The 14,592-nt window shown below is 38.3% G+C and overlaps 1 protein-coding gene across 4 annotated transcripts in view; it reads right to left on the bottom strand.

Moving 5' to 3' along the window:
- LOC126369650 (disks large homolog 2-like) overlaps window positions 1–1,512 on the bottom strand; it is a 69,884-nt gene extending 68,372 nt beyond the window's left edge. For all 4 annotated transcript variants that reach the window (XM_050014194.1, XM_050014197.1, XM_050014195.1 and 1 more), the window contains exon 1: window positions 1,228–1,512. The gene's annotated coding sequence lies outside the window, so the exon portion shown is untranslated. The remainder of the gene's footprint in view (window positions 1–1,227) is intronic.
- Between the last annotated feature and the right edge of the window lie 13,080 nt (window positions 1,513–14,592).

Raw genomic sequence — 14,592 nt, 5'->3', positions numbered from 1 at the left:
CATTAACGGCCGAGGGTTGAAACTTTAACATTCTGGTAATTAGTCCATGATAATGCAGAAGGGAGTTTGCGTTGCCAGTTTATGGCCACAACTACTGTTTTATGTATATTTTGACGGCTTTCAGCACTGAGGCCGCGGCTCGGCGTAAAATTCGTCGGATCGTTTTATAGGCCTTAAAACTGTGCTATAGAGGCTTCGTTTATCTATAATGTTCATGTTTTTAGATAAAGTAGGTACTTACCCTACCATTGTGATGGACAGGTAGTCCAAATAAACTCAAAAGTGAAAAATGACATTTTTTTGTGAGTATACCTACTTAATAATAGTATTTTACGGAACTTCACATGAATTTCAAAAGTAGCAACATCGAAGTCAGATTTTAATAAGGAAAGTAGGTAATTCGAAAAATAATAAAGCTGACTTTTGAATCCATTAAATAGCTGCCAAAAAGCTACCAAAAATTAAAAAGATTCAGCATTTCCCTAGCATTATCCCGTTTCTCACAGGGTCTCCCTTCCTAACCGAAAGATTTGACAGCTCCGGTTTTTACAGAAGCGACTGCCTGTCTGACCTTCCAACCCGCGAAGGGAAAACCAGCCCAATACACATTAGGTTAGATACCTCCGAAAATGCTTTTCTCGGGAAAATTTAAAAGTTTGATTATATTTTATTATAATGACAAGTGGATCATTTATGTAGGACTAACCGCACTACATAAACTATTGTAGATTTGCTGCAAATGACACTAACTGCTTACTTGTCCGGATCAGGTTAAGTGTAGGTACCTACTTACAGCGGCATTAAATATTTTACCAGAGGTACTTTAAAGTTGTCGGGCGGTGTTAAGTTTTGTCCACCACTATGAGTATTATGGCCATAATTAAGCCTGTCTGTCCATTAAGATTGAAGATTAAGCTTTAATATCCCATCGTGTGGGTTGTAAGGTGGATTACCGACCTTTGCAACCCTGGTGTTAGGGTTATTATTGAGTCGCCAAAGGACCCTGACATGACTTCTGTAACGGCTGCGTACTTATATCAGTAAGTAGTAACCAGGACCAACACGTGCCTTCCGAATCACGGATCATCTTGCTTTCGGATAATCGGTTGATCAACCTATAATGTTCTATCCAAACTAGGGATTACAAATTGATTTGAGTGATATGTCCTAGCCGGGATTTGAACTTTAATTAACAGATTAGTTAGTTATTAATAAATTGCAACTTACTCGCAGTCACGCTCAAAACCTAAAACTCAGTATGCCGTTTTTACGACCTACTGTTAATCCCAAACCATTCTACCCCAAAAATTAAAATGGTAATTGCATCCCCCTAAACTTCCGAAGCTCCAAAACTAAAGTCACAATGAAAAAAAAAACTCCACAGAGTTGTTAAATCCACTCGTAGATCACTGACACCATAAGCGTTTCACAGATGAAAAGTTGTTCTGATTTTGAGTTCGAGAGTTCGCGACCGCCACCGCCACAGACGAGACGTGTTCCCATCTCCGTGGTTGGGCCGACACTGAGTCCTGATAGGGTCCACGCATGCGAAATCTACTCCCAGCTCTCCTACTTGATAATGAGACCGACTAAACGATTTAAAAAGACGAGGGCCCACATTATGCTCGCCATTTTCATTATTTTCATTATTGCACTCCATTGATATATTGTTATGTTTATATTCCTGGAGCCTCACCGGAAGGGACTCATGCAAAAAGGTACTATTTATATGCCAGGCTTCCGGGACAGGTGCGTGAATACAAAAATATATATTTACAGAAAAAATATGTAAGTTGTTTGCAACACAACCGTGTGGAAACTTTTGACCTATTAGGGGTGGCATTTCCAAAAATGCCTTCTTAATGCTTGCCTTAATCATAAAGAACAGCTTTTTTCTATTATAATCAGAAGGTAATTATAATCTTTAGGTGTATATCAGAAGAAGTATGTACTGGATGCTTGTGTCTCCTATTGTGTTACATAGATGTTCTGATGATAAATGTAAGATGATAAATGATGCACAATAATAAATCAATCATCATCAATTTAAGAGCCACGCTCTTGTCGGTGCAGCATTTCTGTAAAATACTCTCCATGCTACTTTTTTAGGGAAAAATAGGGCAGTGGTTTCCCTCTTGCCTTCCGCCCCGCAGTACTCTGTCTGACGCGAGTGGGATGGCGCCCAGAGTAGTCTATTACAAAGCCATACTAGGACTCCTGTCCTCTGCCTCTGAATAGTACTGACAGTTACTGCTGCCCTCTGTCAGGTTCCAGGTTGCAGTCCCTGTGACATGCCCCTTCCGTCCTGCATTGCCGTACCGATGGCTCCCATCTCCGCCTCTGCAGCCGTTGAGGTCTTCACCCGTATCCCTGGGCAAGGGTTCTACGTTATACCCCGTAGGTCTGGGTCCCTATTCGAACTCAGCCACCATCTTACTCCGGCCTACTGAAGTAAGAGGCGCCCACCCCCGCGGCAAGGACGCGCCGAACAGGAATTGCCCCAGTGGAGGGCAGAGAAGATGACTCTGTCCCCCCTGGGGCCGGGTTAATGGTCTTGTATGGAACCAAGACCAAGGGCAAAAATCAATAAATCGACAATATGTGATATTTATTTTCGGTATAAGTAATTATACGTAGTGTACCTACCCTTAAACATTCACGTGGTTTACATGATTTCTATAGGACTTACAGTAAACATAGTTCACGAGGAGTAGCTGTATTAAACACCTCTGCCCTTCGGGGAAACAGGCGTGATGCTATGTTATGTCATATTATATTAATTTCTGATATCAATTATTTAAGATTCAAACATGAATTCAAACTCACAAAGTTGAATTCAATCGTTTAGAGACCGAGCCGAGAGTCGAACCAGAGGCATTAGGATGCAAGTCACACGTCCACCACGATTTTCAATCCTTGTCATTGATCCCTTTCGAAGTCGAAAAGTGCAGTTGAACATAAGAAATATCGAAGTAGGCACACTTTATGAGCGGAACATTTATGATTGTATATCTTACTAGCGACCCGCCCCAGCATCGCTCCGGTCCAATGCTGAGAAAAAAATGAAATTATTTACGATATCACGTTAAAAACCTCAAAAATAACAGTATTTCTCTACTATTTAATGAATGCTATTGTACATATAAACCTTTCTCTTGAATCACTTTATCTATTAAAGAAAACCGTATCAAAATCCGTTGCGTAGTTTAAAAGATTTAAGCGTACATAGGGATATAGGGACAGAAAAAGCGACTTTGTTTTATACTATGTAGTGATTGTGTTCACACCGCGACATGGTAACAGTATATCGCTCTGTTTATAGGATAAGGTGGTGTGTTCGACCCACAAAGGGCACAGTAAGCCACGGGTCTGCGGAACTACATTACACAGAGCTAATTTATTTTTTGTCCCGGAAATACCCTTTGGGTAAGGTTTACTGGAGGCACTCCTATCGCCAAGCTGCACGGTTTGATTTTTTTAGATTTGATTACAAGTCAGTCGATTACATAAGATTACTAAATCTTTTAAGGGGCAATGTGTGCGTTTTTACAATAAGATTCCCATTGACATTCGGACTTGACTCATGTAACGACTACTTACTTACATCAGTAAGTACCAACCGGGACCAACGGCTTAACATGCCTTCCGAAGCACGGATCATCTTACTTTGGGACAATCAGGTGATCAGCTTGTAATATCGTAACCATACTAGGGATCACAAAGTAATTTTTGGGATATTTCCCCACCGGGATTCGCACCCGGGACCTCTGGATCGTGAGCCTGATGCTCGACTACTGGACCACGGAGGCCGTTACCCTTTACCGGTGACATCCTATTTTAAACAAATAGACTCACATTCGCTAAGAATTATTTCTAAAAAAGCGTCCGAATCGTGTTCTAATTACGTACACATTAAGTTAAGTAATATATTTTTTTACCTTTGATGGTTTTGCTATTTACAGCCAGACTTGCCCGAAGGCATTGACGAGGCCTAAGATGGAGCGAACTCGCCCAGAAGGTGCCTGTTCACTCTGGCCTTGATAGCACCCGAGTTATATGCATACGTAGTGTAAATTTGTTCCCTTATATCAAGATATTACGGCTATTCATAAAAAGTGCAATATCGGATGTAGTGTTGTTACACGCCGTGGTTTGTAACTTCACAGAGATGGGTTGTCTATTTGTTACACGAGGTTTATGCCATGTACCCATATTAGAACGCGCTGTCGCACTAACATGTTTGTAATTTAGTCAGATTACAGTTCATGTTGTCAAAAAAGTTAATGTGACATGGTACCAAAGTGTATGCTTGTAACTGTACCACACACACAGACACACACAGGGTTGGATAGTATATTTTATGCAAGGAGTCGTAAGTTAAGTCAGACGTTACCCTGTGGCTTGAGTAGTATGTCAAGCTCAGTATACCTCAACCATAGTAGGTGACTTGTGCGTTATAGTACATGCAATTGTATAAGTATACGGTTCACGATTATATTTAACATACATACATAAACCCACGCCTATTTCCCGCCGTATTATAGAATTCCATTTGCTTTGATCCTGACACACTTCTCTTGCTTCCTCCACATTCATTAATCGTTACATACACGCACAGAGTAGATCGTACTAAACCATTTCTAAAGACATCTCAAATTTGGTCAATGTACGTCCTTTTAGGTCTTCCTCTGCCAGGCCTACCATCAACCTTTGCTTTATATACCCCTTTTGTAATCCTATTATCCTTCATCCGCTCTACATGTCTAATCCAACTTAACATTCCCTTCTCAATCTTAGTTACTATATCGTCTTTTACACCACATCTCTGTCTTATCACACTGTTTCTCATTCTATCACTCAACTTAACACCGCAGATGCTACGCAAAGACCTCATCTCTACGGCTTTAATCCTACTTTCATGCTTCTTCTGTCATACCCAGCATTCATTACCGTATTTCAGCATTGTGAACAGTCACACTCGCATCTTGCGAGATACATTGGCTACTAACAACTGCATACATTGCCCCATAAAGTTAAACTGAGCGAAATGTTCTAAGTGTTTGGAGCGTTTCAGTCCTTCTCTTTGAACATTCTTCATCCGATAAACAGTTTCTGTGGCGACATATTTCGCTTGTCAGCTCAATTTATCTCCTCATACAATATCTGTTTAAATTTGTTCTACCAAACGTAAAGAAAGTAAATAATAACATTAAAATTAACGACGAGAAACTAGATTTTGTTGAACACACCGTTTTCTTAGGAATTACTGTAGATTCAAAACTTCAATGGGGCCCACATATTGTATCACTAGCGGGCAAGCTAAGTTCAGCAGCATATGCCGTCAGAAGAATCCGACAACTCACAGATGTACCCACTGCTAGACTTGTCTACTTCAGCTACTTCCACAGCATAATGTCTTGCGGTATTTTATTGTGGGGTCGAGCCGCTGATGTAGAAACTATTTTCATTATTCAAAAAAGGGCAGTTCGCGCTATTTATAATCTGCGTTGTCGGGACTCTTTAAGGGAGCTGTTTAAAGAAATAAATATACTGACGGTCGCAAGTCAATATATTTATGAAAACATTATGTATGTGCGTAAAAATGTATCTCTCCTTCCGAGAAACTGTGAAAGGCATACTTACAATACAAGGAATAAAAATAAAATTGTTGTTCAAAATTCTAGATTAAGTAAATTAAATTCATCTTTTTTGGGGTTATGTATACGTTTTTACAATAAAATACCAGATAATATTTTAAATTTGTCAGAGAACAAATTTAAAGCTCACGTGAAGCTTACTTTATGTAAAAAAGCCTACTATAAGATTAATGATTACCTAAATGATAAAAATGTCTGGTATTGAATGTGTTCCTCTAGTTATTAAATAACTTGTAATGTACCCTCATTGATTTAAAAGATGTGTTGCTGTTGCAGTTTCTTGTCATTTCTTCTCCTCAGCCATAACACCTTGCGAAATGACGTAAATTCAAAAATGTTACATTGACCTTCAACAAGTTTATCCATGATAATTACGTTGAATAAATGATTCTGATTCTGATTCTGATTCTGTTTACTTTGAATACGAAATTTCAAAATACAAACTAAACTTTTACAGTGAGACGCACATTTATCTCCGGGCGGTTCTGAAATAGTCGAGCTATAACCATGTTACCGTCAAGTTCCACAGAAATACGAATATAGGCGACGCAAGTTCCCTTTGTGCGGTGCTTCTGTCGCCACCACATAAAATATTGGAGGTAATAAATTCTCCGGAAAGCATGCAACAAAATTTTAAAGTAAAGACATAGTAGCCGGCATCCGTCAGCACGCAGTTCGAGGCGAATGCCATAAATCATGCACTACTACGAGAATTCCATCGCACTTTTATCGGAAAATTCTGTTTTTATATAAAATGCTGGGGCGGTTCTCACTCTACTTAATAGATGTTCATAAAATATTCAATCTCGTGACGACGATTTCGATTCCGACACGAGTATTCATCGAATCACAGAACTCCAAAATATCAGCGCTGATAGTGCTCGGCAGTAAATCTGGAGGCTCAAGCGGCTGTGTCTCGCGCGGAGGTTTATTTCCTGGCAGCGGGCGATGTGCTGACGCCGATACACATCTGCAAACGTTTTCGGCACTTTTTATTTGCAATCGACGATACACAGACAAGATTGGCGCGGAAATGAGTCCGCCTGCGATACGATAAACACACTCACTATGGGGTCGCATCATTCCCCATGGAAATGAGAAATGCGAATCCAAAGTTCAACGAAAACGTACAGATGAAATGAATTAAAAAAACTGAGAAATCCAATTTTCAAGAAGTCTGAGTTCAAATATCCGATCCGCCAATAAAATTGAAAAGCTTACTAGGTGGAGCCTGTAACTTATAGCCAGATTACCATAACTTAGTTTTGGTGTGATGCAAAGCGGTGCAAAATTCCGAGGCATCTGCATTCTGCCGCCCGACCAAAGTGCAAGATTGGAATTTTAAATGTTCTCATTTTAAAACATTGTGGAAAATAATTTCCTCCTTCGAGGCATTCGAAAATTCTGACTCTACAACCGATTACATTTCGTTTTACGTTCGCTTCGGCTGTCGACTAAGCTGCGATTCAAATGTTTTATGAGACTTATATAGTAAAGTTTGTATGTCTAAGAAGAATTTATGGGTAGCGATTACCCATTTAGGTATTAATTTACCTCAACGCTTTGAAAAAAATTGAAGGCCTGCCTTAAAAGAGCTTATAAGTAGGTACCCTAATAAAGAGACAGGCAAGACAAGAAGAAAGACGACAATATTGGATCAGAGTATTTACAAATGCTGCCTCCGTGGTCTAGTGGTTAGAGCGTTAGGGTCACGATCTGGAGGTCCGGTTCGATTCACGATGGAAACATTGTCGAAATCACTTTGTGAGTCTGTCCTTTGTTTGATAAGGACTTTACAGGCTTAAATCACCTGATTGACTGAAAAAATAAGTTGATTCCGTGCTTCGGAGGGCAACGTAAGACTTTAGTCCCGTCTATTAGCCGTAAAAATACCTGCACCAACCCGCAATGGAGCAGCGTAGTGGAGTATGCTCCATACCCCCTCCGGTTGATTGAGGGGAGGCCTGTGCCCAGCAGTGGGACGTATATAGGCTACTTATGTATGTATGTATTTACAACATGCAAGCAAACTATGTGTCTACATAACGTAAGTAATCACATTTCATGGTCTCAGAAAGCAGCAGGTGTTCAAACTGACGCGATTATCATTACAGTTAAATTACTACAGTTAAATTAGTTTGTTTACGAGCAACACCATCACGAATACAATTACTTTATTTACTTTATTATTCATACTTACTAACTGGTCTGGTCAAGTTAATGCTAGTTGAGGTTAAACCTACAATGAGGTACGAAAAAGAAACAAAAATCTCATTTCTACTCTATTATCGTATTATCTTTTTTCAAAAGAACCATTCGATAGACAATGTTCCAACCGGTTGCAATTGCTTTTTTTGAAACTGATCTAATGAACTGTACGTATGTATATCTTCGGGTTGTACTGGTCGATGACCGATACCTTCAACCCTGTTTGTGTGGTTATTATTGAGGCACCAAAGCCAAACTTCGTGTGGCTACTACGGACCTATTTTATTAAATAGTATCCGTTGTAGTAAATAGCATTGATCTAGTCATCATCATCTCCCTAGCATTATCCCGTTTCTCACAGGGTCCGCTTACCTAACCTGAAGATTTGACAGGTCCGGTTTTTTACAGAAGCGTCTGCCTGTCTGACCTGGCTGACCTTTCAACACGCGAAGGGAAAACCAGCCCTATACAGGTTAAGTCACATACCTCCTAAATGCATTTCTCGGAAATGTGGATATCCTCATGATGTTTTCCTTCACACAATTCAGAGACGAATTCGACAATCATTGGTTTACGGCTGTGTTGTATTCGAACATGCGACCTCAAAGTGAGAGGCAAGCGTTCTACCAACTGAGCTACCACGGCTCTTGTAGAATTGATCTAGTATTGTCTTATATGTATATTATAAAGGAGTGGGTATAAAGGAGCAATTAGGGAGATACAAACATAATGCTCTGTCATGTTGTATGAACGAGTATCTCTTATTGGCACCGGACGTAACATTTAGCGGAAGTCCACACGAAGGAAGAAACAGCAGATACAAGGAAATTGATTCAATTGATCCAGTCTCCGTCCTGTTACACGAGGCTTATGTCTATAATTACAAGATAAAATAACATAAGCTCGCGATTATTGGTGTAGTCAGAGGTACATCTATCGCAAGATAAACTCCCAACCTTTTCTACCTTAAACCCACACCTCTCCTAGCTTTTTGTAAGACCAACGTGATGAGTGGCGAATTAGACGTTGTCAAAAATGTTATTAAAAGAAAATATAGAATATTGAGAGATATTTTATTATGTAGAATATTGATAAGTGGAGCCGTATCGCCATCTATAATAATCGAGACAATTGTGGTGGTAAAAAAGCAAGATATATCGGATATCGGACTTTATACAAACCAAATATACATTGATGACTACAGGAAAGACACAAAACATCGTACAAATACAGTCTTATGATACAAAGCAAAGAGGCGCACGTGAAAACAAGCGATTATGATTTTATCCAGTCTACAGATAGCTTTAGACTATTGCTGTACATTGACCTTGATTAATTACTTCCACCTCTAACGATCCCAAACCATCTAGCTCTATTTCTATTTAGAAATTTCCCGTGACAATACTTGAGACAACATAACATAGTAACATAACACACAAGTTTCATAATGGAAAGTTTGCCTGCAATAACAGTTTTATCGTGTCAACTCAGTAGACATTGCTATGGGTATGTACGACGCGACGCCTCGAACACGCCCGAAGTGTACGAATTTCAAACATTTAAAATTGAAGTTTCGTTCTCGAACACAGGGGCTCAAGATGTCTGTTACGTCAACCAAACTTGCCATAAATAGCTTGGAAACCTTCCAACTCTATTGAACTACTCGTAGTTGACAGCCTTTAGTTTATTTCGACAATGAAAACTTTTTTACTCGAATAGAAATATATACCTATTAAAAACCACCACAAAATATAGCAAATGGGAAAGTTTTCTTAGTAGATAAGTAATATTTTATAACCGAGCGGGAATGGCTTTTTTAAGATTAAAAAAAATACACGATTAAATTCTTTTATACACCAGTTGAAAATCAGACACTTGGGTCAAAAATAAAATGAATAGGGATGACTTGTATTTCAATAACAGGCACAGGAAAAAATGTTCTATTCATAAATATTCCTAAAGCAGGTAGGTTCACAGGACACGGATATATTGCGATATTCCGAAAAAAAATCTTTCTATTCCCCTCTAAATAACGAGTTTCAGGGTTTTTATGTTGGAATGTAGGTGTAGCTATACAAATAAATGACAGCACACCCTGTAGGATATCCTGTGAAAGCTGGAACGTGAGCAGAAACAGCGTACATCCACACAGAATACAGAACTTAATAATAGCATGTCGTTACAAGTCAAATACAAGAATATAAACAGTGTCCATAGACAAAAACACCAATATACCAAGGGTAATATTATTACATATTACTCACACCATTCACTTATCAATCATTACATATAATATTTTATTAACGATAACAATTATAATTAATATATTACTTTACTGTCAATTACAACTTGTTTTTTCATAAGCTCTTTTATGTCATAAAATTGTTGTTTCAGTAGCCAAGACTTCAGTCTAGTTTTAAAGGTTGCATGAGGAGACGGCGCAAGTCGCACTTTTTCTGGTAATCGGTTATAGAGGAATGGTCCACGAATAAAGACTGACCTATCCGACTTGTACAGACTGTGAGTAACCGACCTGAGCGCGCCTTCATTATTAAGATTCTGCTTACGGCCTTTTTCTTTCTTTTTTTTCACCACGTTTAGTAAATAGTGACATGTTATTATGAGCATACACTAATAATACCTATTAAAAATGCGATAATAAGTCTGTTACCTTTTCACGCTTAATCCGCAACTGATTTGGACACAATTTTGCATGGAGATAAGTCTGAGTTTTAAGAAAGAGCAAAGTACATTTTTTATTCTGGAAATCGCGCTATGACGGGATGAAAAGAGGATGGAAAAACCGTGTCACGAACGATAACCAACGTCCAAGTAAAAAGCAGGATATGAATAACTTATGTGAACGAAAAGAAGAGAAAATGTCTCAATTACTAATAATACCGGTGCTTGGTTTATATGACACGTCTCTCTCTTTATTTAAGAGCTGCGCTCTTGTCGGTGGAGTAGTCGCCATTACTCCATAGATAGGGCGTGACACGCATATGACACGTACTTATAGGTAATGTCTGTATGCATATTTCCTATTTTTTTGTATTTGAAATATATCATGACTGAGCTTGGGGCATATATCAATCTATTTCATGTACAATTTTTTAGTGATGGTTAAAAATGTTCGATGTGACAGTATCAAATTATGGCCTAAATAAAAACAATTCTAATCTGAACTGGATATTTCGCAAGCAGGCGTATGTAATGAGGGCCGGGTTGGATTTCAGAAAGAGTTGAATATAAATCATTATTTCACCGCCGCGCCCTTCGGTATATTCAACGGTTCAACCTTTATATACCCGTAGACACAGACTCAAAGGCTGACTTCCAAAAAGGAAAATTCAAAAGGTTAGGTTTTGTCGCATGTCATTTGTTTACCTTGACATGATAAGGTAGGCTGACAATTAGACCGTTAGTCTAACGACTATGCCTATGTTATGTTATGCATTTTTATGCTGGTATGCAACAGCCTCCGTGGTCTAGTGGTTAGAACGTTAGGCTCACGATCTGGAGGTCCGGGTTCGATTCCCGATGGGAACATTGTCGAAATCACTTTGTTAGACTGTCCTTTGTTTGGTAAGGACTTTTCAGGCTTGAATCACTTGATTGTCCGAAAAAGTAAGATGATTCCGTACTTCGAAGGGCACGTTAAGCCGTTGGTCCCGGCTATTAGCCGTAAAAACACCACCAAACACCACCAACCCGCAGTGGAGCAGCGTAGTGGAGTACGCTCCATACCTCCCTGCGGTTGATTGAGGGGAGGCCTGTGCCCAGCAGTGGGACGTATATAGTCTGTTTATGTATGCTGGTATGAAAGAGACATCCAGATAGTTTCTTTTTTCCTCTTTGCATTACTTGGCAGGATAAATGGGGAGTGCTGAGGACTTTCGGACGATTACCGGGTAGTAGTAGGTATCTATGACAAGTGCTTAATACTTCGCCCTGGGCCTTTCCCTTGCACATTTACGAGTACCCTGGGAAACCATTACATTTACATTTACGAGTTTCTACCTCCGTTTTTAAAATCGGGCTCTGTTTACATAACCTGTAGCTATTAAAAGGTCTGGTTTTTAAAGTGACTGCCACTAATATAATTTCAAACATACAAATATTTGTTCTTTTTAGTATATTTTTGGTTTTTGTGCCTAAAAAATGACAACAGCAATTATTAAGTTTACACGTTTGTTACATATTTTTTGACATAACTTACAGTAGACAACCTCATGTAGATAACCTCAAATGGCATTTACTGTAAGTCCAGACTGAATATTTTTGCTAGGACATTTTATTGTGTCTAGGGGATACATTATCGTGGAGACCGTGTTGTGTGGGGGCGTCACACGCATCCGTCGGTGCCTGTCCAAACGTTATTTATTGCGTTTTTTCCTTAATAAATATTTAAAATACCCCGTGAATTTGTGGCTATAGGATCCACACACAATTCTCGGGATTTTTTAAATATTGCAATAGACAGAATATTCAAACAGATACATATATCTCTCAATATTCAATATTTTCTTTTAATAACGTTTTTGACAGGTTCTCTATTTTTACGCATAAATTTTAATGTAATAATTTACCATGGCATAATGTTACTTGTCCTATTATTAGTTACGCATAGTATTAATTTGTCATAACTTTTTAAGCATAATAATTAATGACAATAATGATATATAAGCATAATTATTATAAGCATAAAAACTATACTCCGAAAAAGAAAAGTTTTGGCACGACTTTGAACATTTCCGAAACTTACTTTTTCCTTGGCTGCATTTGGTTCATGATTGTGACTTTTTATATTTTTTGACTCTACTTCATGCTGTTGGTCATCATTCAGCATACTTTTCGTGTGTAAGATAAACATGCTGGCGGCGTAGGGGTGGCCCAAGGGCCACCCCCGCCGCACCCTAACCTACTGTTATGCCTTGAAAAAATTATGACAAAACACTATTATTCTAAAAAAGAATTATGGATACCTATTTATATGCGAATCAAATTTATACCGACAAATATTAGTCCAAAAATAAGTTATACCTAACAAACCAGTATTCTTAGATGTTATTATGGGAAAGTACTATTATGCTTAAAAACGTTATGTGAAAAGGATTATGATAATTAAAATTATGACAAAACCATTTATGCATTTTAAGAGAATCCCTTTTTGACAACGTCTATTTCGCCACCTATCACGTTGGTCTAACAGAAAGCTCAATGAAGTGCGGATACTAAGTAGTTCATCTTGTGATGGGTGTACCTCTGACTACCCCAAAATATAGTCGTGAGATTATGTAATGTACGAACATCTATGGCCGTGTTCCGATGTTTTTCTTGTAAACATGAAACAGTAGGACTAGGGCCCTGTGCTGGGAGGTTTTCTAGGCACGTCTTTCCCTCAGCGTTACAGATTCCGATGTGGTAGTAGTTTTACAGGTAGTTACATAATATGTAATTAAATTTTTTGACGTTCAAAAAGCGCTAACTCTGTAAGAGAATTTTAAAAAATAAATATTTTAGATTTTTTTTTGAGCTATTTTTCTCAGATATACAGGTCGTTAGAAGCTGCAGTATTTATAAGTGGAGTCGTGTAACAAAACATATATTATTTATGTAAAACATTACGATTGGAAATGTAACTATGTTACTCATTACATAAAGATATCTATGAGTTTGAGTTTGAATATTTGTCGCTGAGTACGAAATTCTAAAACATATTGATGTTGATGAAATTCTCAGTTAATTTGTTGGACCCTAATCTTTCAAAGATAGAACGTCTACTTGTGACACGTGGTCTATGCCCGTGATAGTGTTGACAACACAACCCACAACATACAAGAATTTGTCTATTATGTTTAAAAAGAAATTGGTTTACAAAAATAACTTGTCAAGGAACACTATAGTCCAAATCATTACAAATGCACCTTTAACAAGTATGTACTTAACATATACGAATATTGTGAATTATGGGTTGAATTGATAAGTTATTTTATTTGAAGTTTGTTAAAAAATATTTTCTGGAAAAAAATATAACCTTCTTAAACTTTATGAACACTTGATGCGCACATAGAAGCAAATATAATATTATATATTAGGTATTCTATTTTGTCGTAGGTTTCCATCAGGACCCCAATACCGAATATCTTTCCTTCAAATTTTTCTTTCAAATATTTTTCCTTTCTGACGACGCCCTGAGCCGAGTTTCGCGCCCAACTGGGCACCCTCAGGCCTGTTGTCTTAAACGTTGTACCGGGTGAGAGCCTTCAGCGCTCCCTATTTGTCCGGGCAAGTAGTTAATGTCATCTGCGGCAAATCTACAATAAGTCACGTCAAAAAAAAGTAGGTTTCCATTCGTTATTGCCAGTGAGCATCCACGTGCCTATTCTGTGGGTAACCATTTCATTCTCCAACAATTCGTGAAATTTTCCTAAGAACCTAACCATATTACGTAACTTTTATTTATATTCTCCAAATTGTTTCATGCTTTTCATTTGACGAACACGCCTCCAAAGTGAAATATTCGTAAACACGTGAAGAACATCTGTTAATTAGGGGTTGGTGTTTCTTCTTTACTTAATCAGGTGAGAGCCCTCAGCGCTCTCCATTTGACCAGCCAAGTAGTTAGTTAATTCCATCTGAGGTAAAACTACACTAAGTCACATCAAAAAATATCCGCTGAACTGACATAAAGAGGAATCAGTAAAGAAAAAAATATGGCTGCTTT

The sequence above is a fragment of the Pectinophora gossypiella genome, chromosome 9 (genome assembly GCF_024362695.1).
Source record: "Pectinophora gossypiella chromosome 9, ilPecGoss1.1, whole genome shotgun sequence".
Classification (NCBI taxonomy): Eukaryota; Metazoa; Arthropoda; class Insecta; order Lepidoptera; family Gelechiidae; genus Pectinophora; species Pectinophora gossypiella.
Note: the sequence above shows the minus strand (reverse complement) of the source record. Positions and strands in the feature narration are given on the sequence as shown.